A 20,817-nucleotide genomic window follows, 5' to 3' on the forward strand; every position below is an offset into this window, starting at 1 on the left:
AGGAGTTTGTGACCATTCAATCTTGTCGTCTCTTGGGGCGCTCTGGTGAACAGACATTCCTCCAGATCCTGGTGAGCACCCCTGATAAACTTATAGGTGGCCACCAGATCACCCCTGAGCCTGTGCTTTTCCAGGCTGAAGAGTCCCGTGGCTCTCAGCCTCTCACTGTAAGCTCTGTTTTCCTGACCTCTGATCATGCATGTGGCTCTCTTCTGGACTCTCTCAAGCTTCTCCACATCCTTTTTGAAATGTGGAGCCCAAAACTGGATGCAGTATTCCAGCTCCAGCCTCACCAAGGCCGAGTACAATGGGAGAATGACATCCTGGGATTTTCTTGAGAAGCATCTATGGATGCAAGCCAGCATTTTGCTTGCTTTACTAGCTGCAGCATCACATTGAAGGCTTATGCTCATCTTGTGGTCAATTATGACCCCCAAATCCCTTTTGTCAGAAGTGCTAGCCAGTGTAACACTGCCAAGCCAATAAGCATGCTGCGGGTTTTTCTTCCCAAGGTGGAGAACCTTGCATTTTTTGGTGTTAAACACCATCAGGTTCTCATCCACCCATTTCCTGAGCCTGTCCCTCCTGTCCTCTGGTGTGGACTCTTTACCCTAAAGTTTGGTGTCATTGGCATCAGAAGAGGACTGACCAAATTCGCCAATGTTCATATCATTAATGAAGATGTTGAACAATATAGGCTCGAGGACAGAGCCTTGAGGGACCCCACTGGTTACAGGGCACCATGATGATTGAATTCCATCAACCACTACTCTCTGGGTCTGACCACATAGCCAATTCCCTAGCCAATGGATTGTGGAGAAGTTGAGGAAACCGTTAGCCAGTTTTGCTAAGAGGTGATCATGGGATACCAGACCGAAGGCTTTTGTAAAGTCAAGATATATGACATCAATCTCTTCCGCTTTTGTCCAGGTGATAGGTCACCTGGTCATAAAAGGAAATAAGATTGGTCAAGCAAGACCTACCTGCAACAAACCCATGCTGGCTATCCCTCAGGATTTTGCCATTGGCCAGTCTGTTGAGAATGGTCTCTTTGATCATCTTTTCTAGGACCTTCCCTGGGATAGAGTTTAGGTTGATGGACCTGTAGTTTGCTGGATCCACTTTCTTCCCCTTCTTGAAGATAGGCACCACATTGGCCTTCTTCTAATCTTCAGGCACTTCACTGGAGCAACAGGAGTTCTTGAAGATCCATGCCAGGGGCTGAGCTATGATGCTTGCCAGCTCCTTGAGTACCCTGGGGTATAAAGCTGTCAGGGCTGGCTGACTTGAAGGTATCCAGCCTCTTGAGGTGTTCCTTCACAAGGTCAGCATTGATACAGGGTAAGGAATCTCCCTCACCCAGGCCTTCCTGTCCCATAATGGGCAGGGGTCCCTTGGGACTGGTAAAAGACCGATGCAAAGTACCCATTTAGCAAGTAGGCTTTTTCATGGGCATCAGTTGTCATTTGTCCCATCTGGTTTAGCAGGGGTCCAATGTTGCCCTTGCTTTTCCTCCAGCTGCCCACATATCTAAAAAAAGGACTTTTTATTGTCCTTGATACTTGTAGCTAGTTGGAATTCCATCGCAGCCTTGTCAACTATTACAAAAAAAAAAAACCACAAAAAAAAAAATCATTGCTGTGACCTCAAAACTCTCAATTTTGAGTCATACACCCTAGAGTGAGGAGAATACATTTCCATGTTCATCATGTTCACCTTTAGGCTGTTAATCACTGTCTTTATTTGCATAATCATAACCAAAAGTCTTGTTGGAGCCAGACCTTTTCCATTTCCTTTTCCGAGGACAAAAATTAGAAAGCATTGCTTTGTCATGTGTAAAAATTTCAGTTGTGAAATTCAACTAAAATCAGAATCTATACATTTGCCTATCATGAATAAAAATGTCTTTAAAAAGAGAAGTTTTGTATTTTGCTGTGCATGGCAGCTTACTCCCTATTGATCAGCTACTCTTGCAACCTTTTCCAGAGATCACATACTTGTTTATCTTTGAAAGATTTTCTGAGATTCTATCCTAAGGTAAAGATAAAAAAAGAGTGATAGCAAGCATACACAGTCCTGGGCCTCAGCATTCAGTAGCTAAGGCACTGCTCTGCCTTTTAAATTTTCTTTACCTACAAATCTAACACTAGTAAATCCCAATCAAATTTTTCAATTTAAAAGCCAGATAAACAAAGAAATTGCTGACAACAGGAGTAAGAAGCCACATCAAAACATTATCCAATAGACGAGGCAGTCTAATCATTAGTATCACCAATTAGATTTTGGGGGTCCTTGTGGACACCCCTATTTTATGTCATGATGATACCACAGCTTCCCCATCTGATAAAATGGTTATTTTCCATTGACCAAGATTTGACATTTTAATTTACTGCTACAGTGTAAAAAGTGTGAAAAGGGAATCAGTAAATAAAGTCTACTGGACTCCATTAACTAATTTGACACTTGAAGAAGTCAGCCAAGTGTAACCAACTACAGCAGAAACAATTTAGTTGGTCTCTGCAAGTAAAGTAAGCCTTCCATGAGGGGAAAAAAAAAGTGGTAGAGAAGAATATATGATGAAATGGACACTTTGGAATTGAGATTAATGAAATAAGAAACACTTATAGCACAATTATGTTAAGAGCACATTAAAGCAAACAGTCAGCTAAATTCACTTATAACCTTCATTACCACAATGTGGAGAGATGATCTATTTACCTGACAATTTCTTATTACAGCTGGTCTGAAACACAGCACACTTCCTTTTCACCAGCTTGTACCAAACAGCACAAAATATTAGTCTGTAAATACAGGGAGAAGTAGCCAGACATTGCCAACACAATCTAGAGTACTATTTCATATTCAAGGGAGACACCTCACATGACTGTGGCTAGATAATAGATCTGCATGAAGTGTATTCAACAAAGGCTCAACCCCCAGTGCACCTGGCCTCCCCCAGGTTTTTTGCCTACAAGCTCTAAGCTTGGTTTCCTCAGTGTTAGAATATCTGGAACAAACTCATGTCATTGAGGTTAATTTAGAAAGAAATCAGCAGTGCAGTACTTTGAAAGGTATTATTCTGCTCTTTAGTTTAGTATTGGTTTACAAATAAGAGATCCGCTTAGAATTCTCATAAGCTTCAGAAACTGACCGATATCCATGAAACAAACAAAAAACCACCTCCATATATTACAGTGTCCGATATATAATGGACATTTATGCAGCACAGAATTTAAGCCACACCAAAAATGCTTTATGAATGTGGGTAATATTGCAACTTCTAGCCATTTAACAGGTAGGGAAATAAACTAAAAATGAAGTTCAATGCCCAGTATCACACATCAAATTATATACCACTCCTTGCTATACATTTAGTCTATAACATGCACTTCTACTGTGTCTTCTGCCTAGCTTCAATGCTAGCTACCTCTCTTTGCTATCCATGTGTATAGCACTAGGCATAATGGAGCTTTGATCTGACTTGGCTTTGGGCATCTCTAAACATATCTGTAAGATAACTATAATTAGCCAACAGCACTGTTGCTTTTATTCCCAGGTCCTATGAAATGTAGTTCACATGTATTTTTGAGCTATGCACAATACTTGATATTTCATCACAAACTAAAAAAGGCAACAATATAAGCAATCTGTGGAACCTACACCAGACTATTAGCCTTTATAGGGAAGGCTGTTTTTGAACATGCCCTGGCCTCCTGTTCTCTTATATGCCCCAAACCCAGCATGCAGCCACTCACAAGCTCTCTGCAGACACAGAGAACTTGAGAGCAATTATGCCAGCCCCAAGAAATGAAACACTATCAGTAGCTTATCATTAATCACTGTCACTAACACAATTACTAAATCAGCCTCAAAATTCTGGATCTGAGACTGGCAGAACAATACTATTTGAAGAACTCAATATGATGACAGCCATATATGCTTATGTATAGATTAACATTTTCTCTTAAAAGCATCAGAACATGTTTCCCTGTAATTCATTGCGTTGTAATTAGGACTACATTAAACAATTAATATATTTCATCCTTGGAAAAATGAGTGTTATGTCATTTGAAGTATATCAAAAACAGAGTGTAGGAAGGGGAAAGATGCTTTTTAAAATTTAAGAACTACTTATCAGACAGACATCAAGAAAAGAACCTTAGATTCTTATGATGTAAAGTTTAAGACACTGGTCCCGATTCCTAAAGGTCACAACTGCAAATAAAGACTTCCAGACTTCCAGCAACCATAGCATCCTGATGATAAAAGAAATAAAGCAATTTATTTAGTGATACATCTCACAACAAGCCTTTGTCCACCGGTTATCCACCTAATTTCAAACGTGGACTTGTGGGACACCATTTTCATTTGCTCCTGTAGTGGAATTACCTCTAAGGCCATGTCTACATGTGGTGTGGATGTTTGGTTCCCTGGGGACAACTAGCAGTGGTGCACCTTGCACCGCTGCTACTTGTCCCTGGGGAACACCCATGCCATGCACACTTTGGCACTCAGTAAGTTTCCCCAGGGGCAGTAGGGGAGGCTGGAGCCAGCACTGGGCTAACCCCAAAAACCTTACTTGGGGGTCCTGGACCCAGGGGTCTAAAAAAACCCTCCACACTGTTCCACTGCAGCACAGAGAACAACTGAACATGCAGTATGTGGTGCTGCAGGTGTGTTTGCAGTGCCACATGGCAGGGTAGGGGGGCCCTCCTCCCTCTCTCTCCTTGGCTGCTTACTCCCTGGGACCCTGCCAAACTTGGTTGAGGGGTGGAGTCCCCCAAGCTCACAGGGAGGCTGGGTGTTGTAGCTGGGGTGCCAGGGGGGCCCAAGGAGGGAGGGGCTCTAGTGGCAGGGGCACCTCTTTCTCTAGTGGGACCTGTGGATGTCTTCCCTGCCTGGCCCATAGAGCACTAGTGACACAAATGCCCTGGGGTGTGGCACTAGAAGCATCACAAGTACCCAGCATATAAAAATCCCCTCACTCAGGCCCCCTGAAAGGGAATCATGAGGCATCCCTCGGCCTCCAGCTGCATTCCCACCACCAGCCAGATCATGATCTGGTGGCAGAAAGAGCGTACATGGCAGAGGCTGGGGTCTTAGCACCTCAGTGGGAGGGCCGCCATCAGGGAGATAACCCTACCCAGGGTTTGGAGCAGGGGGAGAAGGGTCCAGTTGGGAATATAGGGTGGGATGGAGCCAAGGACCACCCAGGTCCCCAGCTTTTCTAGGGGCTCAAGGGGGGCATATTTGCCTTCCACCATGAGCCCCATCTCCACTGCCTTCTGTGCAGCAGCCTCTGAGGCAAGGCAAAAAAATCCCCTTGCCATAAAAGCGGGAGGCCATCATGATCTTGGGGGCCCCCCACCACCTGACCCAGGGCCTGCACCCAGGTCTAAAAGTGCAGGTTCTCCTGCTCATGTTGTTGGCACTTTGCCCCATGCCTGCAGGTAAGTGCCAGACTGGGGGCCTCACCTCCTGAGCTGGAAGGGCTGGCAGTAGAGGGTCCAGGGCCTGCAGCTGCAGGTTGCCCCACAACCACCTGAGCATAGCTGTGACTCCCTCCGTGGTGGACTGTCTTGGTGGGGCCAAAGCTAGGGTCAGGGACAGGCTGAGTGGGTGTTCTGGCTGATGTAGTGCACCTGGTTCCCTCAGGTACCAGTGGTCTTGGTCTTGGGGGTGGGGCCCTTGCCTTTCCCACCCCCAGTTGTGGAGGAGGCCAAAGAGGAGCCCTTCCCATTGCCCTTGCCTTACATCGATGATGATTGGGTGGGGGGGGCAGTTGGGAGCCCCTCTGGGAGGAGGCCTGGCGGCAGGAGATCTCCTGGCCCCACTGGCACCGTATTAGAGTCCTGCTTGATCCTGAAGAGGGGTTAGAGGCTTGCCTACACCCCAGAGGGGGTCAATTGGACTCTGCCCCCAGGGTGGGAGCTGTAGGGGCATATACCCTCTCAGGGGCCTGGCTGGAATCTGCCCCTACCGCATGGGCTACAGAAAGTTCTGTGGGGGTCTGCCCCCCAGAAGGCTCCTGTCCAGCCATTGCTTAATATAAGGGAGAGTGATACCAAACACAAAAGTGCCAGTGAATCCAATAGGGGCAGGCTGGGGCTGTGGGAGGAGGGGAGAGAGTAAGGGGGCTGAAGCTCACAGAGCTATAACCCCACAGGAAACTGGGTAGGCTATGCCCAGGGAAGGTGAGGGAGAGGGACACAAACAAGGGCTGGGGAGACTTGATCTGGCTTATTCAGCCATACAACAAACACCAGAGCAGAGGGAGTGGACTGCAGGACTTACCACACAAGGGTAAAACATACAGGGGAGGCTGCTGAGGCAGAAGTAAAGGATGGCTGGAGTAGTGGAGGAGCTCCATTCATTGAAGATCATTCCAGGATCCCCTCAGGCCTCCAGCCAAGCACTTAGCAGCAGGGCATCAGGCAGGAAATAAGGCACAGGATCAGATGAAGTATGGCAGCTGTGAGGGAGTGCAGGAGCAAACAGTCAATTAAGAAGTAATCCTGTTCAGGTGCAGTGCAGAAAAGGGCCTGCAAAGCAGTGCATCAGGGAATTCCCCTCCCCACTCCACTGTCCTGAGGGGGGAGCAGTGGCACCACAGGAGGCAGCAGCAGCAGCAGCAGCAGCAGCAGCAGCAGCAGCAGCAGCAGCAGCAGCTATCCAGGGCAGCCACCTAAAGTGTGTTTCAGGTGAAGGTGAAGGCGAAGGCAGAGGGCTGGCCTGGCCTGTTGCGGCAGCTGGGGCAAGTGAGGCTCCCTTTGCCACTGGCAGTGGGGGTGGGCGAAGGGCCCACAGACAGTGCAGGCCCCCTTCCTCAGCTGTCTCCTAGCCATGGCCTGGTGGCAGGCTGGGCAGCTGGCCACAATGGGACTGTAGTAGCTGGGGTGCGGTGCTGGGGTGTGGTACAGTGCAGTGGGGATGTGGTAGGGCTCTATCAGACCTAGAGTCTGCACTGCATATTTTCATTTTTTCATTCCTAGCATGCCTTCTGCAGCATCTCAAACTGCACCAGGCATTTGCTTGATCAACTGGATGTGGTCTATATGATTGTCCATTGCCAAGTCTTGTGCCCATGCTCAGCTCTGAGGGACATGGAGCTTCGGAAGCTGATACAGGTATATGTACTTCTTGGATGATGTAAAATTTTTAGTTTCTGAAGCTTTGTTTTCAGTGGTTCTTGGAGAAAGATGTTCAGACACCAGGACAAGAAATATATGGGGACTACTATGACACCAAATAAATAAAGAGTAACTTGACAATACTACACATACTTAAGTAATTCATAGAAGTAGGGTTGGAAGGGACCTTGTAGATCATCAAGTCCGACCCCCTGCCCTGGGCAGGAGAGAAAAACTGGGGTCGTTTGAGCCTGGTTTTTCTCTCCTGCCCAGGGCAGGGGTCGGACTTGATGATCTACAAAGTTCCTTCCAACCCTACTCCTATGAATGATTTAAAATCAGTTCATATATGCCAGGTAGTCAGGACATGAAAGTAATTGCTACTTAGTTTTAAAAGAAACCTGGAAGACTCTTGCATTTAATATAGCTCATTATGAACTTAGTTTTATAATATTTAAGTGGATAAGTAGCAGATGTCTATTAAAGACAATACTGAGATTGCCAGAGCATATTCCAAAGGACTAAAGTCTTTCCTGCTTTTGGATTCTAGAGTTCTATTGTTATTTCATGCTTTACAGTTACTAGCCTTGTCGACGCATAGGGGGTGAATGCGGGTGCACGTGCATCCCTTGAGATTGGTGTTGCACCCCCTGACAGATGCACCACTGACACTGCTGGCAATGCCTGTGGGCAATCGCCACTCACCACGCCCCCTCCTCTTGCTGCTGACACCACCGCTGGTGTCTGCAGGTGGTCGCCGACCACTGGTCAGCACTCATCACCCCCTGCCCCGCTGCCATCACTGCCATTGCCACTTGTGGGAGTTCCATGCTCCCCACCACCACGCCCCTGCCACCACCTGTGGGTGGTCACCATGTCCCCCCAGCCTCCAGGGGCACATGTCGTTCATGGCTACTAGTGTAACTCAGGTAGTACGTGGTTGGTACCCGTTCTGCAATGGAAGGGATGTTTGGAGGTGTGTGTGTGTGTGCGCCATGAAAGCATAGCTGGTTAGCCTAGGCCAATTCACTGTACTCCCCTGCAGAGCAGAGCAGATAATGTGGTCACCCAGTAAGATTTAACTATTTACAGAACTTTATTTACAGGACCAATAAACTTAGTAAACATATGTTACTAAAGCAGTAAATCTTATTACTGATATACACGGGCAGAAACAAAGTGGATATGACAGACAAAGGTGCTTTATTGCCATAAACCTTGACTCCCAGTGATCTTATTAGGGTATAGCCCCTACATTCCCAGGCCCTGCAGGCACCAGATTAAGTAGTGGTTTACTAAATAGGACACAACGATAAATAAACAATGGTTAGCGCATGCATAAACAAGGTTACAACACAAACCCCCACATATGCATAGCAACCACTTGAATCCAAAGCAAAAATCACCAGGCTCTCCACAACATTTTAGCAGTGGACCAGTTAACAGAGAAAACAAAGCAATACATAAACATCTTATGATACAATATCAAATTAAATAAATTCACAGTGAAAATAAAACCTATGGCTTAGCCTGCATATATATGGACTCAGAGCAACCTTAAATGTTTACATGAACCTTAACAGTTACATCTGTCACCAACAATGCACAATAATCATGATGCAAAGAGAAGTAATACAATGGGGAAACAGGTAACCCCTAAAGGACAATATTAACCACTGCTAGTCCCAGTGACTAGGTAGACATTTGAGGCACGAAACCTCCCCTAGATACTGAGGCCCCTCCTCCCCTGTGGAGACCTTGGCCTGCCCCCTTTGTGGGGACCCCAAATCCCCCCTACCTGGGCACTCATGGCTCCTTAGCCCTCCAGTGGGCCTTGGCTCATCTCTGTCTTCTTTGAGGGTGGGGCTGGCCAAAGCTCCTCCCTTGTTGGGGCTGTGGCTTCATTCAGTTGCTGTTCACAGTGGAAAGACCCAAGCTGCCTCGTGCAGCTACCAGGGCCTGCCCACTCTCCCGGATCCTCTGTGCACCCTCCAGTGCCCTGGGGCCTCTGCCACTGGTGGAAACGTGGGCCTGTGCTGTCTCGTGCAGCAGCTGGGTTTTCTTCGGCTCTTTCCAAGCCCTGTGCACCAATCCATGCACCATGGGACTTCTGCCGCTTGCAGGGTCAGGGACCCACACTGCCTCGTGCAGCTGTGAAGCCCCTTCAGCTCTTCCTTGGCTCCATGCACCAATCCATGGGACCTCTGCTGCTCACAGGATCGGGGACCTGAGCTGCCTTGTGCAGTCCCAGGGTCCCTTCAGCTCTCCATCCCTGTGCACCAACCTGTGCCTCATGCAGGGTTGGGGACCCACATTGCCTTGTGCAGCTGCCGAGGTCCTGTCTGCTCCCTGACTCTCTGTACATTGATCAGTGCATTGGGAGCTCCTGCTGCTCACAGGGTCAGGGACCCAAGCTTCCTCATGCTGTCCTGGAATCCCTTCAACTCTCCCAGCCTCATGCACCACTCTATGCACCTAGGGGCCCCTGCCTCTGTCAGGGATGGGAACCCATGCTGCCTCATGGAGCTGTGGGTGTCCCTTCATTCTTCAGCCCTGTGCACTGAGGGGCTCCTGCCTTGTACCAAGGGGCTGCTGCCTTGTGCAGGGTTTGTGGACCCATGCTGCCTTGTGCAGCTGCCAAGGTCCCATCCACTCTCTGGACCCTCTCCAGCCCTGTGCACTGACCCGTGTAGTGAGGGTTCCTGCCTCATGCAGGGTTGGGGACCCGCACTGCCTCATGCAGCTGCTGAGGTCCTATCGGCTTCCCAAACCTGTGTGTGCCAATCTGTGCACTGACACAGCCACTCACTCCACAGCAAGACTGGGATGTAGCCACTTCCTGCTCCTGCTCAGCAGAAGCATCTTCTGGGTACTTCTGGGGCAACTGCACTGCCTGTGCTGGTCGGTTCCACCAGCTATTCTGCAGCCCTCTTTGTTGTCCCTCATTGAAGGTGCCCACGTGCTCAGCACATGGGCTTTTATTCTTTCTGGAGGCTTTGCCCCCAGATTGGGAATGGACCAATGGAAAGTCTGAAGGGTTAGTTCCCTCTTAGGTCCTTGCCAGGTCAGAGCAGGGCAAGCTTCTCTTTCTTCCTCTTCTGATTGGCAGGGAAGAGTATTCTCCCATCAATCAGCCTGATCCATCTGGCTCAAACTGGCAAGCTGGGCTGCCACCGGCAAGCCTGCCACACTAGTATGATGTATAATTCAATGCTTGAACAAAAACTTGATCTAGGGTCTTTTCCTCTGAGTGCCCTAATAAGACCTTTTCAGATTTTTAACATTTCCTCAGTTTCTCAAATCTAAACCAAAGAGAGGGGAAAAAGGCAGTGTTTAAGCACAGTTAATGACAAGTACAGTTTTAAAGATCTAGGCAAAAGTTTGGACTTCCTATAAGTAGACATAACTGTTAATGGGTTTCTATCTGAGATGAATTTCATCCATGAACTATATAGTGGTATTTGTTACACTAAGTTCTAATTCTTCTAGTTAGACTATAATTTTAATATATCTCAAGAGATGACATTATTGGGTCTTTCAGACTGGATAATTGGAAATCCATTTGAAAACCTTTCACAGTGTGCTCCCCACAATGGTATTTATTTTAGAGAGATGGACATTTACTGTATGAAATGTTTTGCAAAATTTTACATTAATTCGACTCCTAAATCTATACTATCGATAAGCTGTCTTTGTAACTGTAATTAACTTCTAGTGAGCATGCATGAAATAAACACTTTTGAATTCAAAGTTATTGGTTTTACTTGTTGGAGGGAAAACTGCAGTGATATTTATGATGGCCCTATATGGCTGTTTAAAAAAATGAAACTATTTTATATTCCACTAGAGGTTTCTTTTAACAAGTTGAAAAAACATTCATTTAAAAAAAGCCTGATATTTCATTCACCCTTAGTTTTTATGAAGCTGTACGTGAGTGATTTGAATTTATCTGGAATGTATCACTATGGAGGTGGAAAGGGAATGGGTGGTGGAAGGAAGAAAAATTAATATGATATTAGTAGGCTGGTGAACTAACTGGCCAACCAGCCAAGAGTTTGTATGTTTACTGAAGGGAAGGAGGAAATAGAGGAAGCCAAGTAATCTGGGGGAGAAGAGATTCCTTTTAAACACAGCATTCTTCAAACTGCGAATGTCTACAGAAGATGTTTACTGTCAAGGTAACTAATTAGCTACACAGTAAATGTCTTGCCATCTACACATGCAGAGCAATTCGATTGGAGTAAGCTAATAAACTCTGCAGCAGAGTAGTACTTGTAAATACAAGTGCTATCCTGCTGGGGTGTTTTTCACTTTGCAGCACTATACACGTAGACATTAACACAGCTGCCTGGGGCATGAGGGTGCTTCAGTGCAAGGGCTTTCTGCCAGTTAGCCCCACACTGAAGCACCCTTGTGCCGCAGCCAGACCCTCTGTTGCATGTTGCTGACCCCCTTGGGCCTCTTGCCAACTGGGGCTGCTGTGACCCAGCTCAATGTGTGGCAGTCCTGGGAGCAGTAAGCTCCAGAGTTTATTGTTTTGCATTAATTGAATATGTAGACTTGCCAACTATATATTTACTGAAGCAACTACTGAGCTGGAATCAACTAGTTGACAGGATCCTGAGCAACAGGAAAGGAAAGGAAAAATTGTGACATGGAAGGCAACCCTACTTCTATAGATGTGATGGGTTCTTTAACTCTGCAGAAAAAAGAAAAGGCATCTGGTTTCAAAGGTCACATCTGAGAAGGAATCTAAAACAAATTGCAAATATTTTACGTTGGTTGTCCAGCTATGAAAAGCTGTTTCTGTTTGTTTGATCTTAGAACCGTTCTCTTTTCTGGTGTGGGGAATAATAATAATAATAAATGGTATTTCTGGCTCTGGGTTACAACTGGAGATGCTGGGAGTTCAGTTTCCAGGACAGCCAGGCACTCAGGCAACTTTCACTGGAGCCCAAAACTGGGGTGTGTGTCTTTAGTAGTAAAGGTAATTTTTATTTGATAGATAAAAGCATGGGGATGTGCTATAATGGCTGCCAAAATAGCTGCTGCTTCTCTGTGACCCACCAATTAGAAGGGGAAGAGTCCAGTAATACCCACCTCACAGCTACTAAGAAATGAGCAGGAGCTATTGACTGAGTACTCTAGGTTGTGCTTGAAGTAGCAATTAAGCTGGCTCAAGGCAAGTGAATTGCTGCATACAGTAGTCCTGCTGTAGTCCTGCAGTCTTGATGAGGCTTGTGACTTGCAAACAGTACTTTATTATTTACAGGAATTTACATAAAGAACTATTAATAATAAAAAAGTAACTGTCTTGCTACTGTCCTTGGCAGGATTTGGGGCCTAAACTTGTTGCTATTCTGTCATGCCTAATTACTTCTGCTTCATCCAAATTGTCTCTTGGGATGCCACACTTTTTGGACACTCTCTGTTTCCAGAAAGACTTACTCTATGAGTCTAGAAAAAATATTTTTTCTACATTCTGTCTTCCAGAAATAAGGTGGATGTTTTATTTGCAGAATGTAATATGCAAGAATACATGGTACCTTATTTTATTAGATTTTTCTTAAGACTGCCAATCCACTTTATAGACTACATGAGTATCTATATTGAGGAATCATTTCAGCTGTTAGCAAATATATATAGCAAGAGAAGCAAATTTCATTGACTTAGCAAACATACTTATGCTTAGTGTTCTTACCTCCTTCCGAGCAACTAAGCAATCTGGACCACCTTTGGTAGGTACCTAGTAGGGCTGTGTGAAATGGCTGTGTTTTGATTTGGTTTTCGATTCAGCCATTTCAGAGGACAGTGATTCGTTTCAGTGTTTTGGATCACTGCCCTGTTTTGTTTCGACTGAATCTCCTCTGAATCTGTTTTGAATGGGCTGCAAGGGAAGCTTCACACAGCCCTACCCAGCCAGGTGGGGTTTAGGGCTGGGGGCTGCAGGGCCCCAGTGGGGAGCAGGATGGGGCCATGGGTGTCTTGTCTGGGGGAGAGCCGCTGCCCTGTGTGGAGGCAAGGAGACCCCTGCACAGATCTCTGATCCCTGTCACACCAGGTCACGGAGCAGAGAAGCAGTGCAGAGTGGCGAGCAAGCTTGCTGGTCCCTGCCACGTGTCCTGGCTCTGAAGGGAGCAGAGATCCAGGGCAGTGTGGGGTGGGCAGCAGCAGTGAGGACATCCCACTGCAGAACTCTGCTCCCTGTGGAGCCAGGTCACGCTGCAGGGATTGCCTAGCCCCCAGTTCACTTCTCCAGCCGCCAGTTCAATTGCCCAGCTCCCTGTTTGATACTCCAGCTCCTGGTTTGATTTCCCAGCTCTCTGATCATTCCTCCAGCTCTTCCCAGGGGTTGTGGGCCCCTGGATCTGCCTGCTGGGTTTGAGCAGGCTGCTGCTGCAGGCAGGGCCAGTGGCAGCACCGCAGTCTTCCTGGCACTTGGTGTGGGCTGCACTAAGCAGCTGCTGCTGGCCCCAGCCTGCAGTGGCAGCCTGCTGAAACCCCATGCACAGATGGGGGGGGGGGGGCTGTGCCCCCCAGGAAGAGCTGGGGAAATTATCAGAGAGCTGGGGGAAGCAATCAGCAAGCTGAGGAATTGAACTGGGAGCTAGATGTTAGTATCAGAGCAGTTCCTTTCTCCTCTTTCTTCTTAGTTTTTATTTCCCTGCAAGCCCAGCTCTGAAACTCCAAAATTCTCCAAACATTTCCAAAACGTTTTGGAGCCTTCTGATTAATTTTGGAGCTGTTTTGGAGCCTTCCGTTTTAATTTGGATTTGGTGTTTTGGGTGTCGAAACAGCTTGAAACACCTTTGAAATGAAACGGCTGCTGAAATTTTGCACAGCCCTAGTACCTAAGTCCTCCACACTCCTACACTCGGGGTGCATCTACAGATGTTTACTACTCAGTAGACTAATTATCTGCTTGGTAAATGTTTTGGCATTTACACTTGTGTCCCTATTAGGCTGGAATGAACTAATTTACTCCACAGCAGGATAGTACTTGTATTTACTATCAAGTACTGCCAGTAGCAGCTTTGCCCCTTGTCCTGTAAATACAAGTATTATCCTGCTGTGGAATAAAAAATTCCACAGCAGGACACATGTAAATGCTGCCCCAACTGATTGGGGCATGAGGATGCTTCAGTGCTAGCGTCATACTGGAGCACCTTCATGCCCCAGCCAGCCCCTCCACAGCAATTTGAGCCAGGGGGAGCAGCCCCAGACTGGCAGGCTGACCACCCCTGGTTCCCTGCCAGCTGTGGCTGCCCTGATTCAGTTCAATATGCTGGGGTCTCAGACACATGTTCAAATGGCAATAAACTCCAGAGTTTATTGTTTTGCATTAATTGTACTTGTAGAAATGCCCTCTATGTAGGTGCCTAGTCCTGCCAATATGTATCACTTTATTTAAGAAATGTTTCTATGTGAAAGTGGAGGCAACTTGGAGGTAGATTAGGATATGATCCTTAATTTGCTGTAGGGGCAAGGTTGCTGAGCAGTTGAAAATTCTCTACCTGGAATTCAGTTTAGAGGTACAAGTTCAAGCTTTTAGAATTAGAAGACAGATCAGGTCTTATGGTGAAAGCTGTAATTATTTGACTCAATATTAAATAGGTACCTGGTCCTGCTTTAACCACACTGTTTCAATGTGCCAGTTGACTCAGTACAAATATTTAATTTTTTCCCCCCTGATAGTTATGCTTCCCCAACACAATGGACTACCTAATCTCTTCTCTCCATATCATGTAATCTTTTCATGTAATAGTTTAGAAAGGTTTCAGGGAAACTTGCCATTGCGCTCATGAAAATAAGTGAATAGCACCTTTATCTTTAGCTAAAAGTAAGACAGTAATATCAGATCCTAAATAAGTTCTCTTTATATACTTCTGCCAACATGCCACAATCTGATGAGCTGCACATATATTCTCCTCTTAGAGCTCTCCAGGGTACCATTGGTCAATGATTTGGAATTACTGTATGCTTTTATCCTGGGGGAAAATGACTTATTTTCACTAATAATCTTTGGCTGTATCTTAAAAAAAAGTCTGAGTTTGAAAAAATAAGTTTACTTATTTTCCTCTGAGTTTTACTTCTGGTATGCACTCTAAAATAGTCATGACCTATTACTACAATATATTAACTCACATTCTGCAAGGCCTTGGATATCATCAAAAGGCAGTATGAGTAATAACTCTTCACAGTATAATTTTATGATGTTTTAGCCCAAAATATATCATTTGCTATTTAACAAACCTAGTAAACAGTTTTCTTTCCATTTTGAAAACTCTCATTTTCTGGTCACATTGCTGAACATCCATTAACAGTAATAATAGCTATGACAGAAAGACTTTAGCTTGTTCCTGTAGAATTATTTTTCCAAATATGCTTTCTTTTATAAAAGGTTATAATTGACTTTGGAGTATTCTTTCAGCTAGCAATTAATGCCTAGCCAGGTCATTAACAACTGAGCCAGGATATCAATAAAATATAAAGTAAACAGGAACACCCTTGAGGAAATTACTGCTTAATCACATATTATGTTACAATATATTCCTCTCATGTTTAAATACTATAATAATCTGATCATAGGTTGAAGTAAATTAGAAAAAAAGTAAATATATATATTTTGCATTGTCTTTTTATCTCTTGTCCTGATGGAAACAAGTTCATGAAACTCATTACATTAAAAGACTGTTTTATAATCCACAGCATGGTCAACCAGACATTAGTACAGTCTGCAAGAGCTATAAAAATGTATCAGAGTCCTATAAAATGTGGTTGAATTCTACCATTTAAATTGAATTACATTACTATGAAAATTACCAATACTCACAAAGTAGATTTTAATGTGTATTTTAGTAACAGCTATCATTTCAGCAGTTTAAAGCCACAATGCTTTTACATCTTTTATGTGATGAAACAGTATACTGCATTAACATCATACAACACTGCTTATATAGGTTTATCAGAAATAAAATCATTATGATATTGTAGATAAAGGTTTCATGTACTAATCTAAAGTAAGTAAGTAAAGCATTTTATGGGCTATTCATGGAACTTCTGTTTAGCTGAAATGTTTAGTGGCAAGTACTTTGAAAACTGATCTCATTTTGACTCTCTGATGATCTCAGTTTAGAACGACATTAGGTGCCATTGAAATTCACAATGTAAAAGGCTTCTGTGACTTACCATACTCCTGTGACCAGTTGTTTCCCCACTAATCTTTCATGTATCTGAGTGGGAAAATACAATGCACAAAGTACTCAAGCTAAGGATCTTCAAGACACACTGGTTTTTTCCATCTCTTAGGGTGATAGTGTAAACTTAAAAAAATGGTAAGGTAATCATTTGCCCATATAAAAAATGTAAATTGAAGTTATGCAAAATATTTTAACATCTTGCGGTTTGCTTAATGCATATGAATTACCTACTTTTTTGATCTCCAGAATATTTTTTTATATTTATCTAAGATTGAAGGGGGGAAGGGGGAGGGATATGGGTTGTGAATATGTCACATTTGATAAGCTGTAGAAGTCATCATCATGACCAGATCCTACGTACATGGAAGAGATCCAGTGCAGTGATGCAGCTGGTGATATTGGGCCACAGAGTTCAATCCCCACCATTCTCAGTGGTCCAAAGAGGTCACTATGATCCATCTCATACACTATAGCCACAAATAACCAAAATTCCTAAACTAGCTTTGCAAGCTGTACATGGGGTACACATTCTACAGACAGAAGTGTTTTTGCAGACCAAGGGGGTCAGGGATCAGTGATGTTTGCACAATGTGCTCTCTCCCCCATAGAAGTCTAGCTTCAGGGAGCCACCTGTTCTGGAAATGTCATGTGACCCCTTTGCCTACAGTTCTAGTTAGGAAGTTAAATCAAAACCACCAACCCCCTAATGGGCCCCAGCCCCCTAACCATTTTTGCTGCCCTTTACTGGACTCTTTCCAATTTGTCCACATCATTTCCTTAGTGAGAGGCCCCAAACTGGACACAGTACTCCAGGGATAAGTATAGACAGTCAAAAAGCCTGAGGCTAAATTGATTCAGCCTTTGCAGGTTTCTCAGTCTAGCTGCTGAGAAACAACTACACACACATTTACTTCTGATCCAGGAAAAACAGCCACATGCCTGCAGTGGCTCAGGCCAGAAGCCAGAGGGTGCTAAAGCATGCCTGTAGCCAGCATGGATTGTGGGTTTTCTTCCTCTTCCTGCTGCCCCTACAGTCTCTGGAATTTGCTGTCCAGAATCACATCACCAGGACTCTGGGATCTCTAGTCCACAGTCACAGCCAACAGTAAGTTTCAGTAAGTTTAGCAGCAGGGCAGCTCTGTACTCAGGGGAAGGTGGGTTTAACACCCCTCCATGGCCCTAGACCCTAGCCTGGGTTTGCCTTAGGGAGCGGGGGGTAGGAGTCCCTGCCTCCCTCTCCCCACGACCCTTCTCTGCTAGAGCAGACAGCATGGCCCAGCACAGGGATGGAAATCATGCTGGGATGCTGGGGGGCTGTGATTTAATTTAAACCAGGAAAGGGGCTGGGACAGAAGTTTCATAAACCGGTTTGACCCAAATCAGTTAAGTCTAATACTACCTTCAACCAAGTTTATCTTAAACCAGTTTCAGCTATTTTGAAACTGGATTATCTGCACTGAGCTTCTATTCTGTTACAGGTTTGAACCAGTTTCTGATGATTTAAACTGATTTATGTGTAACTTCTGTCCTTAGCCACTGGACACAGACAGAATTGCAGACTTAACTGATTTGGCTCAAACTAGTTTATGCAATGTATGTCCCAGACCCTTTGCTGCTTTAAAATAAACCAGACACCCCCAGCATACTCTCTGGGCTGGGCGGGGCTCTCTGCTCCCCTGTAGGGCTGGCCCCTCCTCTCTACTCCCTGGCTGGAGCTTGGCACAGACTTGCAGGCACAGAGCGTCTACCTGACTTCTTCCTGCTAAGCAAGGATTATTCCCCCCTCCCCTCTGCCTTATGCAGACACCTCAGCATTAGCTAGAAGACTACCTGGCTACAGTCTATGCTGTGGGAGAGGACAGAGGCAGATAGGCTTTTTGGAGCTAATCAACAGGTAACTTAATGTCATTCCTTGGAAGAGCTGTCTAAGAAGAGCTCCATTAGTTAGTCATTTTCTTAATGAGCTGATAAACACTGAGTTAGGAGTGATAAATATAGTCTGCTGGGTAGGTGGAGGGGGAGGGGTAGACTAATCAGAGGGTCCTGGCCACACCCTCCACCTCGGCTCTGCTCTGTGGAAGCAAAGGGAGGACTGTTCTAGTGCCCCCCGGCTTATAGCCTGAACCACTGCAGGCATGTCTCTGCATTTCTGGGATTTCTGTCTGGGTTAGAAACTGATTTAGTCTAGCCAGGTTAGGCTAACCTACAAAGATTGAATCAATTCAGGCTCAGGCTTTTTGGATGTCTGTCCCTAGCCAGTGACTTCACAGCTCATTATAACCTACCTTATTTCTACTAATCTCTCTTCATTTCACAGGTGTTGATGACTTTGCCCCTTTTTAAGAGTGTTGATCTTCCACAAATCACACCGTCCTTCCTTCTGCAATTTTCTTGTCTCTTAGGTACTCCTTGTAATGTCTCACTTGTCTTATTTCACAGCTCTTCAGGCTGTTTCAGCTGTAGCCACTTTTTCTTCAGACTTTGCAGAAGAATGATCTACATTAGAAACCTTGTCCATCTCAACCATCCACTTGATTTAATAAAAGATATAATCCTCAAAAAGTCTTGCCTCTCAAAATAAGAAAAAAACCCACAATTCTATTTGTAAAGGAGTTAGGGATAGAGGGGTTTACAGAATTGGAATGGAATTACAGAGCCACACTGAGGTTACAGAACAGGGCATTAGCATTAACCTGTTGTATGGTGCACAGTCTGGTACATCATTTATTTGGGAAACTCAATCTCAAACCCTGCTCTGCCTAATTTGGTTTAGGACTTGAATCTGTGTTGTCAGCATATAATCTCCCATCTATCTGGACTTTGTAAATTATAAGATGAATCAGAAAAAAATTATTTATGAGAAGTTCTGCTCAAGATACTTTTATAATCATTTAAAAGTCCTTTTCTTCATCCTTCTAAATAAGTACCAAGTTCAATATCAGAACAATAAATCCTTTCCACCTTACTGCCCTGGAGGCAAAAATTTCTCAAGAGAGCTTCCCAAAGATCTGTTACATCCACAGATTTTGGTTTTCATTCTAAACTCAAAAGCCCACTGACATAGGAGCAAAAGTTTTAGAATTTTTTTGCAACATATCTATCAAATAAATCCCTCACTTTACACCTCCAGAGATTTTTTCTTTTTATGTGAAAAGGCCCCGCAAAATTCAGGAATAAAAAATGTCAGAACAAGCATGAGTAGCACTGTTTAATAGATAGATATTAAGGTGAGTCACCTTTGGATAGTAATTTTAAATCCTGCCAGTTTAAATCTCATTTTATGATATAGAAGTTAGAACAAAACAGGGAAATTGCTTTCCAGTAATTCAGACTGTCAGTCTTAATATCACCTTCCTCCCCATCCCACTAGCAAAATATCACAATTTATGCTAATATGACTCCATTTAACATTAAGCAGGAGATAAGAGACCCAGAGTGTGTGTACACAGTTGTCAAAGGTGTGACTTGAGCTTAGACAAGCATACCCAAACTAACTTTAAACTAGCAAAGCTTGAGTATTGTTAGCATCACAGCCATGGCAGAATGGGGTTCAGGCCTGTTATAAAATTCACTAGGGACCCCAAATGAATACTTGGGTACTTAGCCCATGTGGTCCATGCTATGATGAAATTTGTACTCAAGCTAGCTAGTTTAAAGCTTGTTTGAGGGTGTACTTTAGATGAAGTCATTCCTTTGATTGCTGTATACATTTGTCTTCAGTAAACCAAATCATATAGTGCATGAGATCATTCTCATTGTCCCCAGATGAATTATCGCTAAATAGTTTTTTTTTCCTTTCGCTTCTATTTACTACCCTAAAAGAAAGAAACCACCGATTACATTTAGCCAATTGGCAGTTGGAAGAAGAATCAGTTACTTTATATGGAAAGTTGATTTCTATTTGTACTAAAGGTCATCTAATTCAGAGCCTGCATATTCAGTATTGACAGGGTCCCAAATGCACATTAAAGCAGCAGCAACTTTGCGTCTTATGTCTGCACCCTTTCTGCTAAAGAAAAGGATGTTCCTCTAAGAAAATGCTTAGAACAGTGTGATGCTGTAGCCAGTAGGACAAATAATACTCTGGCATGCACCAATTGATGCATCTCCAGCAAAGCGAAGGAGGTGATTCTTCCACTCTATTCAGCACCAGTGAGACACAGCTGGAGTACTGCATCCAGTTCTAGGTACCATGCTTTAACAAGGATGTGGACAAGCTTGAGAGAGTCCAAACAAGAGCCACCTGTATGATCAGAGTCTTAAAAGGCAAGACATATGAAGAAAGGCTGAAGGATCTGGGACTCTTCAACCCAAGGAAAAGAAGTCTGAGAGGGGACTTTGTACCAGGTTACCACTACACTAGGGGAGTACATCAAGGACTTAGTGAGTAACTATTCACCAGGGCACCTGAGGGGAAAACCAGAAGCAATGGCCACAAACTCCTGGAAGATCAATTCAGGCTCAACATTAGGAAAAACTTCTTCACA

The 20,817-nt window shown here is 44.6% G+C and overlaps 1 long non-coding RNA gene across 1 annotated transcript; it reads left to right on the forward strand.

Moving 5' to 3' along the window:
- Window positions 1-6,453: 6,453 nt before the first annotated feature.
- Window positions 6,454-18,879, forward strand: LOC132248323 (uncharacterized). The gene is made up of 3 exons (XR_009459496.1): window positions 6,454-6,701; window positions 6,993-7,127; window positions 18,770-18,879. It is a non-coding gene; the product is annotated as an uncharacterized LOC132248323 (long non-coding RNA).
- Window positions 18,880-20,817: the final 1,938 nt, after the last annotated feature.

The sequence above is a fragment of the Alligator mississippiensis genome, chromosome 2 (assembly GCF_030867095.1).
Source record: "Alligator mississippiensis isolate rAllMis1 chromosome 2, rAllMis1, whole genome shotgun sequence".
Classification (NCBI taxonomy): Eukaryota; Metazoa; Chordata; order Crocodylia; family Alligatoridae; genus Alligator; species Alligator mississippiensis.